The sequence below is a fragment of the Pan troglodytes genome, chromosome 5 (assembly GCF_028858775.2).
Source record: "Pan troglodytes isolate AG18354 chromosome 5, NHGRI_mPanTro3-v2.0_pri, whole genome shotgun sequence".
Classification (NCBI taxonomy): Eukaryota; Metazoa; Chordata; class Mammalia; order Primates; family Hominidae; genus Pan; species Pan troglodytes.
Window position 1 is genome coordinate 85,265,554 of NC_072403.2, and position 23,874 is coordinate 85,289,427.

At 44.1% G+C, this 23,874-nt stretch overlaps 1 protein-coding gene and 1 pseudogene across 1 annotated transcript in view; both read left to right on the plus strand.

The window, feature by feature from the left end:
* KHDC3L (KH domain containing 3 like, subcortical maternal complex member) overlaps positions 1-23,874 on the plus strand; it is a 100,911-nt gene that overhangs the window by 57,923 nt on the left and 19,114 nt on the right. The window lies entirely within an intron of this gene.
* Positions 6,216-7,859, plus strand: LOC107972998 (bifunctional phosphoribosylaminoimidazole carboxylase/phosphoribosylaminoimidazole succinocarboxamide synthetase-like; annotated as a pseudogene).

Here is a 23,874-nt window from a genome sequence, read left to right on the forward strand (position 1 = left end):
CAGGATGCTAAGGCACAAGAATCGCTTGAACCCAGGAGGTGAAGCTTGCAGTGAGCAAGATCATGCCACTGCACTCCAGCCTGGGTGACACAGCAAGACTCTCAAAAAAAGAAAAACAGTACTTTATCTCTGTGATCTTCCTCTCCAAAAATCTAAAATCTGAGCCTAATCATAAGAAAAAAATCAGGCCGTATGTGGTGGCTCACACCTGTAATCCCAGCACTTTGGGAGGCCAAGGCAGGTGGATCACCTGAGGTCAGAAGTTCGAGGTCAGAAATTCAAGGTCAGCCTGGCCAACATGGTGAAACCCCGTCTCTACTAAAAATACCAAAAATTAGCCAGGCGTAGTGGCAGGCGCCTGTAATCCCAGCTACTCAGGAGGCTGAGACAAGAGAATCGCTTGAACCCGGGAGGCAGAAGTTGCAGTGAGCCGAGATCACGCCATTGAACTCCAGCGTGATCAACAAGAGCAAAACTCCATTTCAAAAAGAAAAAAGAAAAGCAAAAGAAAAAAATCAGACAAATTCCAATAGAAGGGCATCCTAAAATGTACCTAAACAGTAGTCTTCAAAACTGCCAAGATCATCAAAGACAAAGAATGAGAAAATGTCATAGCCAAGAAGAGCCTAAGGAGAAAAATGACAATTTAAAGTGGTAACCTGAATGGGGTCTTGGAATAGAAAAAAAGACATTAGGTAAAAATGTAGAAAATCTGAGTAAGTATGGGCTGGGCATGGTGGCTCACGTTTGCAATCCCAGCACTTTGGGAGGCCGAAGCAGGTGGATCACCTGAGGTCGGGAGTTCAAGACCAGCCTGACCAACATGGAGAAACCCCGTCTCTACTAAAAATACAAAAATTAGCCGGGCGTGGTGGCACCTGCCTGTAATCCCAGCTACTCGGGAGGCTGAGGCAGGAGAATCTCCTGAACCCAGAAGCCAGAGGTTGCAGTGAGCCGAGATCGCACCATTGCTCTCCAGCCTGGGCAACAAGAGCAAAACTCCATCTCAAAAAAAAAAAGAAAGAAAGAAAGAAAGAAAAAAAGAAAATCTGAGTAAGTATGAACTTTATCACTATTGATTCTTAATTGTAAGAAATGTATTTGTTAACTATGTATATGATACACTTAATAATATGGGATGTTATTAGGCCAGGCGTGGTGGCTCCTGCCTGTAATCCCAGCACTTTGGGAAGCCAAGGTGGGCGGATCATGAGGTCAGGAGTTCAAGACCAGCCTGGCCAACATAGTGAAACCCCATCTCTACTAAAAATACAAAAATTAGCCAGGTGTGGTGGCATGCGCCTGTAGAACCAGCTACTCAGGAGGCTGAGGTGGGAGAATCACTTGAACCCGGGAGACGAAGGTTGTAGTGAGTGGAGATCACACCATTGCACTCCAGCCTGGGTGACAAAAATAAATAAATAAATAATATGGGATGTCATTAACAGGGGAAACTGGGATTATGTAGTATGGAATGGTACTATCTGCTCAATTTTTTTTTAATTTAAAACTTTTCAGTGAAGTGTGTGGTCTGAGAATGAAATTGGGCCCAGGAACTGTTCTGTCCTCCTTTCCCCACCCTTACCCCTGCTTCCCAGTAACCTCTGAAGCACTAGGTCCCATAGGCCAGGCTGACCCCTTGCGCCCCTGGTGTCTGCAAACTGCTGTCTCAGTTTCCTAGCCAGCCCAGGGGGTGGAGGAACAGCCTGGGCATGTGGTATGAGATCAAGCCCCAGGTACACAACATCCACCTGTGCAAAGACAAACATGGCAAGACTGGGCTGCAGCTGCAGACCACCAACAAGGGGCTCTTTGTGCAGGTGGTCCAGGCCAACACCACTGCATCCCTCATGCTGCTGTGCTTTGGGGACCAAATCCTACAGATTGATGGGCATGACTGTGCCAAGTGGAACATGGAAAAAGCCCATCTGGCAGATGTGAGAGGGAATTGGCCAAGACGATTGCTATGGTCATTCAGGACAAGATAGTCCAGTGGATTGTCACCATGCACAAGGACAGCACAAGCCATGGTGGCTTCATCATCAAGAAGGGAAAGGTCTTCCCTGTGGTCAAAGGGAGCTCTGTGGTCCTCAAGGACTCTTCACCAACCACCATGTGTGCCAGGTTCAAGAACGTTTAACAAGCACTGTGCAGAGTGTCATTGGGCTGAAAGAGATCTCAGAGATTCTGGCCACAGCCAGGAACATTGTCACCCTGATCATCATCCCCACTGTGATCTATGAGCACATAGTCAAAAAGTTTTCCCTGACCCATTGCCACCACATCATGGGCCACTTCATCCCAGATGCCTGAAGCCGCAGGAGGGCAGCTTAGGCCCTCCCACCCTCCTGCAGGAAAGGCCAGCCACTCTTGAATGACAGGTTGCAGCCTGCCTGCTGCCCCAGGACAAGGCTTTGTTGAGGGGATGTATTCCAGATGGGTGGACATCAGATGGTGTGAGTCTGTCATTTGTACACACAGGCCTCCTTAAAGCCTCATACTCCTAGCTGGGCTGAGGCTTGGGCAGGGCCCACAGGCAACCGATCATAGCTCACTGCAGCCTTGCATTTCAGGGCTCAAGCAATCCTCCCACCTCAGCCTCCCGAGTAGCTGGGATTATAGGCGCATGCTATCACACTGTGCTTTTTTTTTTTTTTTTTTTTTTTTTAGTTTGTGTAGAAATAGGGTCCCACTAAGTTTCCCAGGCTGGTCTCAAACTCCTGGACTCAAGCAATCCTCCCACCTCAGCCTCCCACAGTGCTGGGATTACAGGCATGAGCCACCATGCTCACACTTGACCTTCTGTGCTGGCTTAACTGCTGGGCATGGAAGCAGGCTGGCTAAACACTTAAATGTGCAATTGAATCCCAAGAAAACAGTTACATATTTTAAAAGAAGGAAACTACATTCTGAGAACTTTTTATTTGCCTTTATTTGCTCTTTGTCTGACTATAATAATTATAACCTTTTACAGTCTTTTGAATAAAGATTTTGTTGTAAACAAACTTAAAAAGAACTTCTAAAACCTAAAATCTATTAATAAAAATTGAATAACTATAAAATACTTACAAATGAAATTATGTGGGCCAGATGCAGTGGCTCATGCCTATAATCCCAGCACTTTGGGTGGCCAAGATAGGAGGATTACTTGAGCCCACGAGTTTGGGACCAGCCTGGGCAACATAGTGAGACCCTCACCTCTATAAAAACAATAATAATAATAATTTTAATTTTAATTTTTAAAAAATGATGTGATGTCTAGAATTTGCTTCAATCTGGATATGGGAAATATGATAAAAACAAGATTATTGATAACAGGTGAAGCTAGATAATAGGTAAATTAAGTTCATTACACTGGTCCCTCTATCTTTGTCTGAAATATTTTGTTATAGAAAGTAAAAAAAAAATAATTAATTTTTTTTAAAAAAGAATGAGTTCTGCTGGGCGCGGTGGCTCACTCCTGTAATCCCAGCACTTTGGGAAGCCAAGGCAGGCGGATCATGAGATCAGGAGATCAAGACCATCCTGGCTAACACGGCGAAACCTCATCTCTACTAAAAATACAAAAAAATTAGCGGGGCATGGTGGCGGGCACCTGTAGTCCCAGCTACTTGGGAGGCTGAGGCAGGAGAATGGTGTGAACCCAGGAGGTGGAGCTTGCAGTGAGCCAAGATTGTGCCACTGCACTCCAACCTGGGCGACAGAGCAAGACTCCATATCAAAAAAAAAAAAAAAAAAAGAATGAGTTCAAATTCTATAGCCAGATATGGAAAGGAAAAAAGCTTGAGAGTAGGTTAAGAAGGGGTATTTTACTTGTCATCTTATATCCTTCTGTACTGTGTGTGTATTAAAAAATACAGCATTAAGCCTGGGCACCGTGGCTCATGCCTATAATCCAAGCATTTTGGGAGGCCAGGGTGGGTGGATTACCTGAGATCAGGAGTTTGAGGCCAGCCTGGCCAACATGATGAAACCCCATCTCTACTAAAAGTAAAAAAATTAGCCGGGCATGGTGGTGGGCACCTGTAATCCCACTTACCCAGGAGGTTGAGGCAGGAGAATTGCTTGAACTGGGAGGCAGAGTTTGCAGTAAACTGAGATCGCGCCATTGCACTCCAGCCTGGGTGACAGAGCAAGACTTCGTCTCAAAAAAAAAAAAATAGAAATCTTGGAATACATTTTAATAACAGAAAAAGCTCAACAGATATGCATTTAACAGAGAATAAAACTGCAAAACTTCCCAGGGTCATAAAGGTGCCAGGTAGGCCAGGCGCAGTGGCTCACGCCTGTAATCCCAGCACTTTGGGAGGCTGAGACAGGCAGATCCCCTGAGGTCAGGAGTTCGAGACCAGCCTGGCCAACATGACGAAAACCCATCTCTACTAAAAATACAAAAATTAGCCGGGCGTAGTGGTGGGCACCTGTAATCCCAGCTACTCGGGAGGCTGAGGCAAGAGAATCGCTTGAACATGGGAGGCGGAGGTTACAGTGAGCCAAGATAGTGCCATTGCACTCTAGCCTGGACAATGAGAGCGAAACTCCATGAAAAAAAAAGAAGAAAAAAAAGTTCCAGGTAAATTTAGGTTTTTTTTAATCATTGCTAGTTGTTGATATTGTTCTCTTCTTGCTTCACCTTTGTCTGCAATTACTCAAACTGCTGTGATAGCTGCTCCTCTTCTACAGAGCTGGGGTTCTGCATGGCTGGGGTTCAGTGTGCCAGGAAGCCCTTGGACCAATCAGACTCAGCAAGCTGACTCATGGCTGTTCTTCCTACATATGAGAAAAAATGTGACAATTCTTCCTCTATATGAGAATAATCGTTTGATAAATGACAACTAGGAGAGCACGGCACTCAAGTATTGAGCCATTCCCTTCCAAAAAAGAACTTCTACAACTTACAATCCACAGGGTAGAGGGTAGGAGAAATGAGGAAATTAAATGTTCTTCAAAATCTTTATCTTCTGGCCAGCTGCAGTGGCTCACGTCTGTAATCCCAGCACTTTGGGAGGCCAAGGCAGGCAAATCATGGGGTCAGGAGTTCAAGACCAGCCTGACCAACATGGTGAAACCCCATCTCTACTAAAAATACAAAAATTAGCGGGGAATGGTGGTGCACACCTGTAATCCCAGCTACTCAGGAGGCTGAGGCAGGAGAATCACTTGAACCCGGGAGGTGGAGTTTGCAGAGAGCCAAGATCATGCCTCTGCACTCCAGCCTGGGTGACAGACCAAGACTCCATCTCAAAATAAAATAAAATAAAACAAAACAAAATAAAATAAGGATGCAATCAATCAGTTTAGGCCCTGGTAAAGAAAATGAAGTGTTCTTGACTTTGGCTACAAAGTACCTTAAAGGATCTTAGACCAACTGCAGAAGGAGGCTGACTGTACCCAGACTCCCACAGTTAATGAAGTTTGTCCTTATGTAAATGATGGTTATTATGCTGAAAGATGATTGGTAAATGAACTTGGAAGTTCTTCCCTTTTCTCTTTTCCTTTTATGTACCTGATGATCTCTGGAGGAGTTTATGATGAAGACTGCTCTGAAAAAGTGTCCTAAAAATTCTAAGACAAAGGCTTCTTTGCCTCCTAAATAATACACTGAAAAACAGCAAGCTTAAGAATCACCATAAATAAGATTCTAGCTCTACCTAGTGGCCAAAAATGGGATTAACCCCCCTGAAATGAGGAATTTTACCAAATTTGCAAAAATGTGAGAGATCTTAACAGAAAATAGGGAGATAGAGGGGGATCCAAATGTTAAGTTAAAAGGACAGGCACTAGGTTAAAATACGTATGTATGGTTGCTCTCTTCCCAGCACAGTCGCAGTCCTCAGCCCACTCAGGATAATGGCGACACCTGAGGTACTGAACATGAAAAAAAACTGTATGAGGCTCGCGCCTATAATCCCAGCACTTTGTGAGGCCGAGCTGGGCGGATCACCTGAGGTCAGGAGTTCAAGACCAGCCTGGCTAACATGGCGAAACCCTGTCTCTACTAAAAATACAAAAATTAGCCGAGCGTGGTGGCAGATGCCTGTAATTCCAGCTACTCAGGAGGCTGAGGCAGGAGAATCACTTGAACCCGAAAGGTGGAGGAGGTTTCAGTTAGCCAAGATTGTGCCATTGCACTCCAGCCTACGCAACAAGAGCAAAACTCTGTCTCAAAAAAATAAATAAAAATTAGCTGGGCAAGATGGTGGGCACCTGTAGTCCCAGCTACTTGGGAGGCTGAGACAAGAGAATCACTGGAACCCTGGAGGCAGAAGTTGCAGTGAGCCGAGATTGTGGCATTGCACTCCGGCCTGGGCAATGAGAGCGAGACTCTGTCTCAAAACAAAACAAAAACTGTATGAAGGTAAAACAAAAGAAGTCTACAGATTGTTAGATGGTCCAGGAAAAGTCCTCCTGAAGTCCAAGGACCCAATTGCAGTGGTTAATGCAGCTAGAAAAAATCACCTGGAAGGGTGGTTTTCAGTTGTTACAGGAAGCAGGTATTAAAACTGTTTTCACCAGAAAATGTGGGGAGACAGCTTTCATTGCACCCTAGTGTGAAGTGGTTCCAATTGAATGGGTTTGCAGAATAGCAACTGGTTCGTTTCTCGAAAGAAATAAATCCCAGTGTCAAGGAAGGATATAAGTTTTATCCATCTAAAGTGAAGATGTTTTTCAAGGATGATGCCAATAATGACCCACAGTGATCTGAGGAACAGTTGATTGCTGCAAAATTTTGCTTTATTGGACTTGTTATAGGCCAAACTGAAGGGGATATCATGAGTCATGCTACACAGGTTATTTTTGAAATACTGGAGAAATCCTGGCTACCCCAGAACTATACCCTGGTTGATATGAAGATTGAATTTGGTGTTGATATAACCACCAAAGAAATTGTTCTTGCTGATGATTCCTGGAGACTGGCCATTACGAGATTGAAGCCAACAGAAAGACAAACAGTCTTACTGGGAGCTCAAAGAAGTAACTCCTGAAGGGCTCCAAATGGTAAAGAAAAGCTTTGAGGCCGGGCACGGTGACTCATGCCTGTAATCCCAGCACTTTGGGAGGCCAAGGCAGGCAGATCACCCAAGGTCAGGAGCTCGAGAGCAGCCTGGCCAACATGGTGAAACCCTGCCTCTACTAAAAATACAAAAATTAGCTGGGCGAGGTGGCGCACGCCTGTAGTCCCAGCTACTCGGGAGGCTGAGGCAGGAGAATCGCTTGAACCCGGGAGGCAGAGCTTGCAGCGAGCCAAAATCGCATCACTGCACTCCAGCCTGGGCGACAGAGTGAGACCCCATCTCAAAAAAAAAAAAGAAAAAGAAAAAGAAAAGAAAAGAAAAGCTTTGAGTGGGTTGCAGAGAGAGTCAAGTTGCTTTTGAAATCGGAAAGTTAGTGCACAGTTGTAGTATTGATGAGCTCTATTTCTGATCTTGGTCACTGTGAAAACATCAAGGCCTGTAGAAATGTTGGCACTCCATGTGAACTATCCACACATAGAGGACCAAATGAAACCCTAAAAATTAAAGCTGCATGTGAAGGGGATGGCATTGCTGTTGTACTTGTGGCAGTGGCAGGCAGAAGCAATGGTTTGGGACCAGTGATGTCTGGGAACACTGCATATCCAGTTATCAGCTGTCCTCCCCTCACACCAGACTGGGGAGCTCAGGATGTGTGGTCTCTCTTTGAGTACCTAGTGGTCTTGGCTGTTCAACCATCCTTTCTCCAGAAGGATTAGGTCAGTTTGCGGCTCAGTATTTGGATTAAACAACCATTTGGTATGGGGCAAACTGCAAGCAGGCATTTTGAACACATGGATTTCCTTGAAGCTGGCTGACAAGAAAATCAGATAATGTAGTTTATGAGAAAGAACATCGTTGCATTTTTTAGGGGGAAAACTGAAAATTTCTAATTTAGCTGCAGGAAAATCAAGATGAAAAGGTGATTTTAAATTAGAGAACACAAGTAAAATTTATTAGTGAATGAATGCTTCCCTAGATCCATATTAATAAATATGACCACCTAACCCATCCTTTCTTGAGCTAGACACCAACATTTTTCAGCCAGTCTTTATCATTCCTCTGATTTTACCCGTTTTTCTTAAGTATTGGTGGTCTCTAGTATTGAGTTTCTTCCTTAATACTGATTGGATGATCTTAACTCTCTCAGCTAAAACTAGCATTACTGATTCCCAGCCATGTGCCTCTAGACTTGGTTTCTTTTTTGATTTTTGGTGGTGTTTGTTTTGAGTCAGGGTTTCACTGTCGCCCAGGCTGGAGTGCAGTGGCATAATCCTGGCTGACGGTTGCCTCCTGCTCCTGAACTCAAGTAGTTCTCTCACCTTAGCCTCCCAAAGTGCTGGGATTACAGGAGTGAGCCACTGTGCCTGGCTAGATTCTTATTTTCAACTGTCCATTTCTCCCTGTACATCACATGGCCATTCCCATAAAAACCAGAGTGCTCCCAATTTTATTAATCTTCCATCTAGCCTATAACTTTCGGTATACTCACTGTTGCAAGTCAGAAGCTTGATTTCATCTTTGATGTTTTTCTCTGACCTTTCATATCTCACTATCACCAAGTCATATTGATTTTAATTTCTGATTATCCCTTGAGTTTACCCTGTTTCTCATCCTCTGTACAAAAGCCTCAAGTGAGGATCAAATTCAACATTATCCTGATCTATACCAGTCCCCATTCTCAATCCAGCCTTTTCCAAGTTGATTGCCCAAGGACTTCTAACATAATATACTCTTAACTATTTTGCACCACAGACTTCTTTGAAAATATATATGCTGTTGACTCTCTCTGGAGAATATTGCACACATAAAATTTACCAACAGATTTCATTGGTTCTTGGGTTCTCCTGAAGCCGATCCATGGTTTGTAAATTAAGAATTGCTGATGTGGGCAGGGCATGGTAGCTCACACCTGTAATCTCAGCACTTTGGGAGGCCAAGTTGGGTGGATCACCTGAGGTCAGGAGTTCAAGACCAGCCTGGCCAACATGGTGAAACCCCAGCTCTACTGAAAATACAAAAATAGGCTGGGCGCGGTGGCTCACACCTGTAATCCCAGCACTTTGGGAGGTCGAGGCAGGCAGATCACAAGGTCAAGAGATCGAGACCATCCTGGCCAACATGGTGAAACCCTATCTCTATTAAAAATACAAAAAAAAAAATTAGCCAGACATGGTGGTGGGCACCTGTAGTCCCAGCTACTCAGGAGGCTGAGGGAGGAGAATCACTTGAACCCGGGAGGCGGAGGCTGCAGTGAGCTGAGATCACTCCATTGCACTCCAGCCTGGGTGACACAGTGACACTCTGTCTCAAAAAAAAAAAAAAAAGAAAGAAAAGAAAAGAAAATACAAAAATAAGCCAAGCGTTGTGGTGCATGCCTGTAATCCCAGCTACTCAGGAGGCTGAGGTAGGAGAATCGCTTGAATCTGGGAGGCAGAGGTTGCAGTGAGCCAAGGTCGTGCCACTTCACTCCAGCCCAGACAACAGAGCGAGACTCCATCTCAGAAAAAAAAAAAAAAAAAGAATTGCTGATATGACCCATGAAGGGAACTCATTTTCCTCATAATTTTTGGACTGCCACACATTGCTACCTTTAGTTCTTTGAAGGCTTACATTTTTAAAATTAAAACCTATGTATTAGTAGAGCTTTATCTTCACTGCCTCCATGAAACCTTTTGTGACCGCAATGACTACAAGTAATTCTTTCTCTGTTGAATTGTAAGCTGCAGAATAGACGAAAATGTCATTGTACACTGTATTTCCCTCACATTGTGTTATGCTCTGATGTGCTATGTTTAGCTATCTGCCAGAGATGGATAAATTATAAAACTCATGTGTACTACTTAAGTTTCTATCTTATACTGGTTTGTCCAGAACAACTAAAAGGATTTAGAAAATTAAAAAACAAAAAACAACAACAAAAAAACCCTGTGGTCAGATGTTCAATCTTTGGCCGGGAGTGGTGGTTCACACCTGTAATCCCAACACTTTGGGAGGGTGAGGCAGGGGGATCACTTGAGGCCAGGAATTCAAGACCAGCCTGACTAATATGGCAAAACCTCATCTCTACTAAAAATACAAAAAAAAAAAAAAAAAAAAAAAAAAATTAGCTGGGCATGGTGGCACATGCCTCCCAGCTATTCAGGAGGCTGAGACACAAGAATCATTGGAACCCAGGAGGCGGAGGCTGCAGTGAGCTGAGATTGCACCACTGCACTCCAGCCTGGGTGACAGACTGAGACTCCTTCTCATAAAAATAAAAATAAAATAAAAAATTAGTCAAGTGAGATGGCATGTACCTACAGTTCCAGCTAATTGGGAGGTAGAGGCAAGAGAATCTCTTCTGCTCAGGAGTTCAAAGCTATAGTGAGCTATGACTGTGCCACTGCACTCCAGCCTGGGTGACAGAGTAAGACCCCATCTTGAGAAAGAAGAAAGAAAAGAAAAAGATGACCGAAAAGAATTGGCTGATTATCTCTCTACCATGGACTTAGTCCCTAACTAAAAATGAAGAAAGTTGGCTATTTACAACATATAGAAAAACACATCAACAGAAACAATCCTTCATAGCAAACCCATGAAAATAAGAGGATCTGGAATGGAAGGAAAACCTCATAGTTAAGGTTGGCAGGTAAAATATAAGATGCTCAGTTAAATTGTATAAGTATCTCCCAAATACCTAATATTTAAGGATTTCCTTTCAACAATTGACATCACAAAGTTAACAAATGGGTGACAGATTTGAAGAAGATACTTGTAATACACACAGACACACACACACACACACACACACACACAACTAAACTAAACATTGATATGTAAACCATGAAAGGAATCCTTGCAAATAAACAAAAACAGGATCTGGATCCCCATAAAATAATGGCCAAAGAACATGATTAGGTAATTCACAGAAAGGGAAAATAAATGACTTACAAGTATATCAGATAATATACCTAACTGCTAGGAAATGCAGGTTACAACAATAAGGCACAGAAAAACCAAAGTCAGAGGACTGACAATATCTCACTTCAAGACTTAGTATGAAAGCTTGGCTGGGTATGTCTCTACTAAAAATATAAAAATTAGCCAGGCGTGGTGGCGAGTGCCTGTAATCCCAGCTACTCAAGGGGCTGAGGCAGGAGAATCGCTTGAACCCAGGAGGCGGAGGTTGCAGTGAGCCAAGATCGCACCACTGCACTCCAGCCTGGGCGATGGAGCAAGACTCAGTCTAAAAAAAAAAAAAAAAAAACCACACACACACACACACACAAAATCTATTTTTTAAAAAATGATAGTAGGTAAGACAAGCTTCAGCCCATTGCCCACCTTGTGGGTATAAAAGGGAAGCTTGATCACTGGTAGAGATTTGATAAAGACAAGTGTAGAGAGCTTCAGAAGTACCACTCAGAGAGCTTGCCCTGTGTCCTCTAGAATTTGGGAATGGGGAGGCTGGTAACTGACCCATGCCTAACTAGTCCTAAGGCAAGAGGCTGGCCAGCTACCCTAGCTCCCACAAGCAAGAAGTGTCTTCAGTGAGAAGAGGTTACACGTCCATGAAAAGAGGAGCAAAGGCAGCTGCTTCCCGTGGACCAGATTGGAGCCATCGTTTGTTGTCTTGAAAAGGACACCCGCAAGATGGCCCAGGCCAGCAGAGTGGATGTGGTGGAAGCACAAAGCAGGCAAGAAGAAAAAGAGCAAGGATTCAGTTCAAGAGATAAAGTGAGTGCTTTTGAGAGAAATCATGTTATGTGCCAGGCTGCAAAAATGATTAGACAGGGTTCCTGTCTCTGTGCTTTCAAGCCATTGGAAGGTAAGTGGGTATTTAAATAATTTCAATATAGCATGATGCTGAAGAGGTTAGATTTTATCTGTAAGGCTCGGATGTCAGTGCCACTGAATGATTTAAGGAGATTTCACAATCAGATTTGGTGGCAATGTGAAATAGAGTTATGATGGGGCTAAATATGGAGGCAGAGAAAACAGTTAGATCAAAACATCAATTGCTAAATTCAAAATCAGTGTTAAGAGCCTGACCTAAGAAACTGGTAGTAGATACGGAAAAGAAAAGGCAACTCAAGAAAAATCTGTGCAAGAGCCAAAACCCTGGCAATGCCTGAAAACTGATTTGATTTAGGAAATGCGGGTGATAAAAAGAGTGAAAAATAACAAAATAAGATACTATTTTATTCATACAGACTGACCAAAAAAACTGGGTATATGAAAATTTTGAGAATGGGAAGAAACTGACACAATGCATTTTTGGCAGAAATGAAGACTGGTACAGACATTCTGGTGCTCAATGTACTCATATTTAGTAAAATTGGGTGTGAAAACCATAAACATATCCTACATCACAGAAAGCACACTCTGAGAAAATTATCTGAGAAATTTCCCCATGTGCCCATAGAGGATACTTATCACAGCAGTTTGTAGAAGTAGGGAACTAAAAGCAATCTAAATATCTAACACTAGGGTGAAGTATCAGTAAAATATGTAATGTTGGCCAGGCATGATGGCTCACACCTGTAGTCCCAGCACTTTGGGAGGCCAACAGTGGTAGATCACTTGAGGTTAGGAGTTCAAGACCTGCCTGGTCCACATGGTGAAAACCCATCTCTACTAAAAAATACAAAAATTAGCCAGGCTTGCTGGTGTGTGCCTATAGTCCCAGCTACCTGGGAGGCTGAGGCAAGAGAATCACTTGAACCTAGGTGTTGGATGTTGCAGTGAGCCAAGACCACACCACTGCACTCCAGCCTGGGTAACAGAGCAAGACTGTCTCAAAAAAATAAATACTCCGGGCCCAGTGGCTCACGCCTGTAATCCCAGCACTTTGGGAGGCCAAGCCAGGTGGACCACAAGGTCAGGAGTTCGAGACCAACCTGGCCAATATGGCGAAACCCCATCTTTACTAAAAAATACAAAAATTAGCCGGACATGGTGGCGCGTGCCTGTAGCCCCAGTACTCAGGAGGCTGAGCCAGGAGAATCGCTTGAACCGGGGAGGCGGAGGTTGCACTGAGCCGAGATCCTGCCACTGCACTCCAGCCTGGGCGACGCAGTGAGACTCCATCTCAAAATAAACAAATAAATAAATAAAATAAAGAAATAAATCTCCAGGCGCAGTGACTCACGCCTGTAATCTCAGCACTTTGGGAGGCCAAAGCAGGCAGATCACGAGGTCAGGAGATCGAGACCATCCTGGCTAACACAGTGAAACCCCGTCTCTACTAAAAATACAAAACAATTAGCCAGGCATGGTGGCGGGCGCCTTTAGTCCCAGCTACTTGGGAGGCTGAGGCAGGAGAATGGTGTGAACCCGGGAGGCGGAGCTTGCAGTGAGCCGAGATTGTGCCACTGCACTCCAGCCTGGGCGACAAAGCGAGACTCCATCTCAAATAAAAAAAGAAAGAAAGAAATAATGTAATGTGTGCTTTGGAACACAAAGCAGCTATTAGAAGAAATAAAGATATGCACAGAAATATATAGAGGGCTTAAGGGGGTGGTATTATATTTTAAAAGTAAGAAAGAATTAAATCAGCCAGGCATGGAGGCTCACCTTGTAATCCTAGCACTTTGGGAGGCCAAAGCTGGAGCACCATTTGAGCCCAGGCGTTTGAGATAAGCCTGGCCAACATGGTGAAATCCCCTCTCTACAAAATATCAAAAATTAGCTGAGTATGCTGGCGTACACCTGTAATCCCAGCCACCCAGGAGGCTGAGGTGGGAGAACCGCTTGAGCCTGGGAGGTTGAGGCTGCAATGAGCTGAGATCATGCCACTGCACTCCAGCCTGGGCAACAGAGCAAGAATCTGTCTCAAAAAAAAAAAAGAATTAAATATATAAGACAGTAACATCTGTGTAAATGTTAATCATATACATACACAGAGCCATACAATATTTTAACAGGGCCAGGCACAGTGGCTCACACTTGTAATCCCAGAACTTTGGGAGGCTGAGGTAGGCGCATCACCTGAGCTCAGGAGTTTGAGACCAGCCTGGGCAACATAGTGAGACCATGTCTCTGCAAAAAAATTTTTTTAGTCAGGCGTGGTGGTGCGCACCTGTAGTCCCAGCTACTCGGGAAGCTGAGATAGGAGGGGATTGCTTGAGCCCAGCAGGTCAACGTTGCAGTGAGCCATGGATTGCACCACCGCATCCAGCCTGGATGCCATAGCAAGACCTTGTCTCAAAAAGAAAAAAAAAAGATAACTAGACAGTGAAGAAACTAGACAAGGCTGGCCGGGTGCAGTGGCTCACGCCTGTAATCCCAGCACTATGGGAGGCCGAGGCGGGTGGATCACGAGGTCAGGAGATCGAGACCATCCTGGCTAACACAGTGAAACCCCTTCTCTACTGAAAAAACAAAATACAAAAAATTAGCCAGGCATGGTTGCACGTGCCTGTAGTCCCAGCTACTCAGGAGGCTGAGGCAGGAGAATCGCTTGAACCCAGGAGACAGACATTGCAGTGAGCCGAGATCGCGCCACTGCACTCCTGCCTGGGTGACAGCGTGAAACTCCATCTCAAAAAATAAATAAATACATAAATAAATGTCCTGAATCTGGTAACTGTGCTATACTTATGTAAGAGATGATCCTTGTTCTTAAGAAATACATACTGAAGTATTAGGCCGGGCGCAGTGGCTCACTCCTGTAATCCCAGCACTTTGGGAGGCCGAGGCGGACAGATCACTAGGTCAGGAGATCGAGACCATCCTGGCTAACACGGTGAAACCCCGTCTCTACTAAAAAATACAAAAAAAATAGCCGGGTATGATGGCGGGGGCCTGTAGTCCCAGCTACTCGGGAGGTTGAGGCAGGAGAATGGCATGAACCTGGGAGGCGGAGCTTGCAGTGAGCCGAGATCGCGCCACTGCACTCCAGCCTGGGTGACAGAGCAAGACTCCGTCTCAAAAAAAAAAAAAAAAGAAATACATACTGAAGTATTGAGGGATAAATGGACACAATATAGTCAACCTACTCTCAGATGGTTCCAAAAAATAATAATATATTACATATGTGTGTGTATGAGAGAAAGGAAGAGAAATATGAGTGAGAAAATATATGTTGTGAAATGTTTATAAGGGTATATGGAAGTTCTTTGTATTATTTTATCTGTGAGTATGGAATTATTTCCAAATAAAAAGTTTAATTGTTTTGACATCAAAACACAACAAACTAAGAAATTCATCAAAATATGGAAGGTGGCTGGGCGTGGTGGCTCACGCCTATAATCCCAGGACTTTGGGAGGCCAAGGTGGAAGGATGGCTTGAGCCCAGGAGTTCAAAATGAGGAGGAACTCGCCAGGAGCGGTGGCTCACACCTGTAATCCTAGCACTTCGGGAGGCCAAGTCAGGGGGATCACAAGGTCAGGAGTTCAAGACCAGCCTGGCTAAGATGGTGAAACCCCACCCGACTAAATTAGCCGGGCGTGGTGGCGGGCACCTGTAATCCCAGCTACTTGGGAGGCTGAGGCAGAGAATCACTTGAACCCAGGGGGCAGAGGCTGCAGTGAGACGAGATCGCCCCACTGCACTCCAGCCTGGGCAACAGAGCGAGACTCCATCTCAAAAAAAAAAAAAAAAAAAAAATATGAGGAGGAACTCAAGTGATCCTCCCAGTTTAGCCTCCCAAAGTGCTGGGATTACAGGCATGAGCTGCCTCACCAGCCGCTTAGTCTTTCTTATAAACCTTTTTTAACCTTAAAGAAATAATTTAAGAACTAATATCATTTGTGATGAAAAATGCTTATTTGAAGTTCAATATTTTCTTCAATTTCACCCCAGTTTTTCTTTCATCTATAAAATTCAAGTAAAACTAATTTCAATAATGTTCACATGTTAGTGGTAACAATTTCTACTAGTAATGGGATGGGTGCTGTTTCTACCTTCATCTTTATACTTTTCTGTTCTGCTTAAAATGTGTTATACTGCATTAACTCAACTTTACAAGAATAATTAAATGATCATCCCATAAACAGGAAAGCAAATATGTAAGTGCATCAAGTTTTTTAAGTTGTTGATTTCTGATGGTGAGGATGATCCTTATAACTAGGGGTGTGTGTGTGTGTGTTGTGTGTGTGTTTTATTTTCAAAAAAAGATAGGAAGGCATCAAAATATATATGGTGCTCTGAACAAGAAACAAGTGTCTTATACAAGTGCCTCTTTCCTCCCAGTCAATATCCCCTAGGCCAGGTCGGGCACGGTGGCTCACGCCTGTAATCTCAGCACTTTGGGAGGCTGAGGCAGGCGGATCGTCTGAGGTAAGGAGTTCCAGACCAGCCTGGCCAACATGGTGAAACCCCATCTCTACTAAAAATACAAACAAATTAGACGGGTGTGTTGGTGAGCACTTGCAATCCCAGCTACTCAGGAAGGAGGCTGAGGCAGGAGAATCACTTGAACCCAGGAGGTGGAGGTTGCAGTGAGCTGAGATTGTGCCATTGCACTCCAGCCTAGGCAACAGGAACAAAAACCCCATCATCAAAGAAAAAAAAATTCCCTAAACCAAAATGTGATTCTCCAGATAGGTAGTGTCCTTGTCAATATGGTGGCAGGAGTTTTTGGCATGTCCTTGAGGGAAACTAATAAGGGCTCCTCTAGGCGTCTCCAAAGCTGCTGAATGTGCTTTTTTTTTTTTTTTTTGAGACGGAGTTTCACTCTTGTTGCCCAGGCTTGAGTGCCATGGCACAATCTCAGGTCACCGCAACCTCCACCTCCTGGGTTCAAGCGATTCTCCTGCCTCAGCCTCTTGAGTAGCTGGGATTACAGGCATGCACCACCACGCCTGGCTAATTTTTTGTGTTTTTAATACAGAGAGGGTTTCCCCATGTTGGTCAGGCTGGTCTCGAACTCCCAACTTCAGGTGATCTGCCCGCCTTGGCCTCCCAAAGTGCTGGGATTACAGGCATGAGCCACGGCTCCCAGCCCCAGGGCACATTCTCTTGATCGTGGTGATGGTTTCATGGGTATATGTGTATATATATCGATAGTCAAAATTCATCAAATTGTACACTTTAATATGTGTGATTTATTTCATCAATTATACCTCAGTAAATCTGTTGAAAATGCTCAAAAGCAAAACAAAATAAATAAACAACTAGATACCCGTACATATCTGTTAGAAAAGCTATCATTTTTGGCTGGCCACGATGGCTCACACCTATAATCCCAGCACTTTGGGAAGCTGAGGCAGGTGGATCACTTGGGGTCAGGAGTTTGAGACCAGCCTGACAAACATGGTGAAACCCCATCTCTACTAAAAATACAAATATTAGCCAGGCATGGTGGCGGGTGTCTGTAATCCCAGCTACTCAGAAGGCTGAGGCAGGAGAATCACTTGAACCCAGGAGGCAGAGGTTGCAGTGAGTCGATATCACGCCATTGCACTCCAGCCTGGGTGACAGAGCGAAACTTCGTCTCAAAAACAAAAAAAAAATTAGCCCAGTGTGGTGGCTCGTGTCTGAATTCCCAGCTACTTAGGAGGCTGAGGCAGGACAATCGCTTGAACCCGGGAGGCAGAGGTTGCAGTGAGCTGGGATCACATCATTGTACTCCAGCCTGGGCAACAAGAGCGAAACTGTCTCGAAAAAAAAAAAAAAAGCTAACATTTTTAAAATGATGACTTACCATGTCTCCCCCTGGCAGGCACAAATTAAAGGATTTATAATAGTAAATTGGGGATGAAGTAAAGTACAAGTAGCCAATATTCCTCTCCATACACAAAATCCTCTGGGACAGTAAAAGATCTTAGTAATATCTACAAAGTACCAAATAACAATAAAAAATATTCCTATAAAAGCCCTGTAATAGAATGTTACAATAGGGCTCTTTGTAGTTTAGCCTGAGGCCCCAAATCTAAGAAAAATAGATCCAAATACCCACACATTCTATTAGAGGAAGCTAGAGCATCTATGGAGGGCTTGCAAAGGGGTTGCTTGGCAAAAATCCAGCTCTACCAGCATTAGCCCATCACCCAACTGCAGTCTATGTAGAGAAGGCTAAAATTTTAATGAGACAGTAAGGATTTCTTTAGAAAGATTGTGTTCACTCCCATGAGAGAGGCAAGGGATACTTCCCCAACCTCCTCCCAAGCTAAGAGAGGGGTCTTCAGGAGAACTACCAAGATATTTTGTTCTGTGTCCTCTAGAATTGATGGATCACAGAGTCTAGTAAATAGCTGATACCTGAAATAGTCTACAGGCAAAAGGCTGGCCAGCTGCCCCAGTGGCAAAGCAAGGGGAGGTGACTAGAGTGGAATAGGCGGTGCTTCCCCTGCCGGTGGGCAAAAGTGCATGGCCTAGAGAAGAGAGCCAGCGTGAGTCATCCTGAGAAGAAGTCAGCCCAAAGAATTCCAAGGAGAGCATACATCCACTCCAGCTTTTGCAGTCCTCTTAGGAGGTCTTCAGAGATCCCTCTACCAGGGCCCTCTAACAGCAGGTTACCATCAAGAGTGAAGAGACCTCAGATTGAGTGGTCATTTATGATGCCCTCTATCCCCTGGCTGATATGAAACTGTGCTGGACATTTTCATTTCTGAAAGTGAACCCCACACCCCCTACCCCCCCACACACACACACAAAAGGCTGTGAAACCTCGTTGAGATTTCATTTAGGAGATGTGGAAGAGTAATTTGACTGAGCAAATTGAATGGTGAATAGTGAGATTTGTTTTGTTTTGTTTTGTTTTTTTGCATGCACTGAGCCAAATCCAAGTCAATAAAAACTAGTTACACTGGTAATACCTATTAGATACAAAAACAAAACTTGTTTAATGTGTCACTAGGCCATTTTGTAATTTTGTGAACATCATAGAGTATACTAACATAAACTTAGATGGTATAAACTGCTACAACCCAGTCTATACGGTGTAGCCTATTGCTCCTAGTCTACAAACCTTTACAGGCATGTTATCATACTGAATACTGTAGGCAATTGTATGCATTCCATCATTGACTGAATCATCCTTACACGGCAGTGCGTTTGAGTGCTTAACCACCTGCCAGATGCCTTTCTAAGCCTTTAACATATTAACTCCTTTGATCTTCACAACTTCAGGAGGTACTACAATTATTACCCTTATTTTCAGATGGAGAAACAAAACACAAAGATCGTATCTAAGGACATACAGCTACTAAGTTTCCATAATGCTCAGTCACTTCCTTGTAGATAGAACAAGCAAAGAAAGCTCCCCTTCTCCACAAACACAACCCAGAGCAATTCTTTTCCTTATTAGATTCATGTTTGTATCATTTAAACAAGACCTGGGCAGGTGCGGTGGCTCAAGCACATAATCCCAGCACTTTGGGAGGCCAAGGCAGGTGGATCACCTGAGGTCAGGAGTTCAAGACCAGCCTGCCCAACATGGTGAAACCCCATCTCTACTAAAAATACAAAACTTAGCTGGGCGCGGTGGTGGGTGCCTGTAATCCCAGCTACTAGGGAGGCTGAGGCAGAAGAATCGCTTGAACCTGGGAGGCAGAGGTTGCAGTGAGCCGACACCAAGCTACTGCGCTCCAGCCTGGGCGACAGGGTAAGACCTTGTCTCAAAAAAAAAAAAAAAAAAACAAGACCTATGCTGATGAATGGAGAACACTTCTTGTGTTCTCTTAACCTCCAAGGTAGAAAGGAGGCAAGAGTCACATTAACTGAATTCACTTATTTTTAAGCCAGTGGCTCTCAATCTTTAGTGTGCATCAGAATCACCTGGAGGACCTGTTAAACCATGGGTTACTAGGACCCACCCAAGAATTTCTGATTCAGTAGGTCTGAGGTGGATCTGAGAATCTGAATTTTTTTTTTTTTTGAGACGTTGTCTCACTTCGTTGCCTGGCTGGAGTGAAGTGGAGCAATCTGCCTCACTGCAGCCTCTGCCTCCCAGGTTCAAGCAATTCTCCTGCCTCAGCCTCCTGAGTAGCTGAGATTATAGGTGCCTGCTACCATGCCTGGCAAATTTTTTTATTTGTGGTAGAGACAGGGTTTCACCATGTTGACCAAGCTGGTCTCTAACTCCTAACCTCAAGTGAGGTCTTTCCAAAGTGCTGGGATTACAGGTGTGAGCCACCATGCCTGGCCTGAGAATCTGTGTTTCTAACAAGTCCTCAGATGATGCTGGTCAAGGTGCCACTTTGAGAATGACGGTATTAGGACCCTTAACTTCCTCAACTTCAGTTTTCTCACTGATAAAATGGGCATAACAATAGTGATGTTGTGTCTATTAATGGAGACATGGAAGAGGAAGTGCTTAGTTAATTGTACAGCTATAGAGGAACATGGTTAGCAATTACTATTATTGCACATTTGACTTTAAGAGTGAATGCTAGGCCAGACTCAGAGGCTCACACCTGTAATCCCAGGACTTTGGGAGGCCAAAGCAGGCAGATCATTTGAGGTAAGGAGTTTGACACCAGCCTGGCCAGCATGGTGAAACCCCATCTCTACTAAAAATACAAAAATTAGCTGGGCCTGGCAGCCTATGCCTAGTCCCAACTACTCATGAGGCTGAGGCAGGAGAATCGCTTGAATCCAGGAGGCAGGGATTGCGGTGAGCTGAGATCTTGCCACTGCACTCCAGCCTGGGGACAGAGTGAGACTCCGTCTCACCAAAAAAAAAAAAAAAAAAAGCCAGGTACGGTGGCTCACATCTGTAATCCTAGCACTTTGGGAGGCTGAGGTGGGTGTATCACCTGAGGTCAGGAGGTGGAGACCAGCCTGGCCAACATGGTAAAACCCCATCTCTACTAAAAATACAAAAGTTAGCCGGGCATGGTGGTGGGTGCCTATAATCCCAGCTACTCAGGAGACTGAGGCAGGAGATCACTTGAACCCAGGAGGCAGAGCTTGCAGTGAGCCAAGATCACACCGCTTGACTCCAGCCTGGGCAAAAGGGCAAAACTCCGTCAAAAAAAAAAGAAAGAAAAAGAAAGAGAGAGAAAGCAAGCAAGCAAGAAAGAAAGAAAGGAAAAGAGAGGGAAGGGGAGGGGAGGGGAGGGAAGGGAAGGGAAGGGAAGGGAAGGGAAGGGAAGGGAAGGGAAGGGAAGGGAAGGGAAGGGAAGGCAGCTGATGCTGCGCTATGGTAAGTGTAGATGTTTGATCTTTCAGACCTTACCATAGCAATCCATATTCAAATATGTGGGCATAAGGAGGAACTCAGTATCATATGGAATGAAGGGAAGACCATCTTCACGTGTTAACTCCTCATCCAATCTGCCAATACAATAAATTTTCTTATGTATCTTGCCAAGAATAAGAATGTTTCCCACACATACATACACACACTGGAGTTTCACTGTATACAAATTGTTGTTGTTGTTGTTGTTGTTGTTGAGATAGAGTTTTGCGCTTGTCACCCAGGCTGGAGTGGAATGGCATGATCTCAGCTCACTGCAACCTCCGCCTCCCGAGTAGCTGGGATTACAGGTGCCCGCCACCACACCTGGCTAATTTTTTGTATTTTTAGTAGAGATGGGGTTTTGCCATGTTAGGCAGGCTGGTCTCGAACTCCTGACCTCAGGTGATCCGCCCGCCTTGGCCTTCCAAAGTGCTGGGATTACAGGCGTGAGTCACCGCACCTGGCTCACTGTATATAAATTTAACTGATCCAAAGATCAGCGAGAATTCCTTTCAGCTACCCAAAGTGTGAATATCCCACTGGGCTGATATATGATAGATGCACCTGAAAGCAATAACTGTGATATATGTTGTATGGCAGACAAACCTGAGAGCAGTAACTTAAGAAATGAAAGTTGCCATGTAGCACTTGCTGCCAGGTGGGTGCTAAATGAAGATGCTATATAAACGGCATGCTTTTTGCAAATGGTTGTTGTTCTCCTGTCCAGTCCACTGTCACTGGACTGTCCCTGTCTGTAAGTTCCCCCTAATAAAACCCTATGTCTCCTCCACTGGCTCCAGGTCTCTTCTTTGACTTCTTGAACCTGGTGCCATCCCTACTGAAGTTAATAGGGGTCTGGCACTACAGCTGACTGTTGGAGATATATATTATTCCAAAACCTAGGCATTAAATGCAGGCAAATTAATTCATATAATGTTCAACTTTTAGAGAAATATCTAGCTATGACTAATCATGAGGAATTTTGTACTCACTGTATTTTTGCACTAATTTTTGTACTAACTATATTTGGCACCTTTAAGCTAAAGCCCCTTAAAAATGCAAGTAGGTGGTATCTCCCTTTATATCCTGCACACAAGATTACATTTGTTAAACTGCTGTGTCAGAAAGTTCTCCACATTGAGCCAGAATCTGCATCCACAAACTTCCAAACACTAGAACTTATTTTGCCTTCTAAAATATCACAGAATAGTTCACAGTCATCTTTTGTTGATGATAAAGCCTTCAAGATGTTAGACAGATGCCTTCTCTCACTGCACCCTAATCCTCCTTCATTCATCTTATGACATTATCTTAAAAAATTATGCTTACTGTTAAAGAAAATTCAAAATTAGTAAGCTTGCTTTTAGTTAAATAAAACAACTAATTTCCCTTCTTCAGGACATACTGAAGTTTTGCATGAAGGACATGACCCCTCAATCCTATTTACATTACCAAATGACTTGCTGGTAGATAATCATATCCGAATTCAAAAGACTAAAAAGTTTCTCTTTGGAGTAAAAATTAAAGAAACAAGAATTACCTCAAAAAGTTCCCCACACTCCTGGCCCTTCTCTCTAACCCAGAGATCTGTGAACTACATTTTTTTCTTTCACACGCAGCACCCCTAGGCCATGCAACAAGTATATGAACAAAAAGGAACCACTTCAGAAACTAGAAATGGGACCTTCAGAACCATGTGGGCTGAGAACCAGCCCTAGCTTTAGCCCTCAGCCTCCCAAATGTTCAAACCAAAATATGATAGCCATTACAAATAAGGCTGCAAAGGACATTCTTTATAAAACAATTCCTAGAAGGTTGGTTTTTTTGGGGGTTTTGTTTTTGTCTTTGTTTTTTTTGTTTTGTTTTGTTTTTTTCATTACCTCAGCTCATTGCAACCTCCCATTTCCCAGGTTCAACTGATTCTCCTGCCTCAGGCTCCCAAGTAGCTGGGACTACAGGCATACACCACCACACCTGGCTAATTTTCATATTTTTAGTAGAGACGGGGTTTTGCCATATTGTCCAGGCTGGTCTTGAACTCCAGACCTCAAGTGATCCGCTCTCCCCGGCCTCCCAAAGTGCTGAGATTACAGGCGTGAACCACGGTGCTTGGTCTCCTAGAAGTTATCTTGAATTGTAGTGTTGAGATGCAGAATATCAGGAACTTTTTCCAAATGGCATCAGTTTAAAGGTCTGCCAAACTCACAGGTGAAAAAACGCATTTAATTGTGTCGGTGTACATTTCTAAGCTAGAGGCTGAATACTTTCTCTCAGAAGCATGTGGGTTATTTGCATTTCTTCATTTGCTGATTGTTCTGTTACGATATACTTACTGAGGATGAGCGCAGTGGCTCACGCCTGTAATCCCAACATTTTGGGAGGCCAAGGTGGGCAGATTAGCTGAAGTCAGGAATTTGAGACCAGCCTGGCCAACGTGGTAAAACTCTGTCTCTACTAAAAATACAAAAATTAGTTGGGTGTGGTGACATGTGCCTGTAGTCTCAGCTACTCAGGAGACTGAGGCAGGACACTCACTTGAACCAGGAGACAGGGAGGTTGCAGTGAGCCAAGATCGAGCCACTGCACTCCAGCCTGGATGACAGAGCAAGACTCTGAAGAAAAAAAAAAAAGAAAAAAGATATACTTACTGATTTTTTTTTAGATGGACTTTTGCTCTTGTTGCCCTGGCTGGAGTGCAATGGCACTATCTCAGCTCACCGCAACCTCTGCCTCCTGGGTTCAAGCAATTC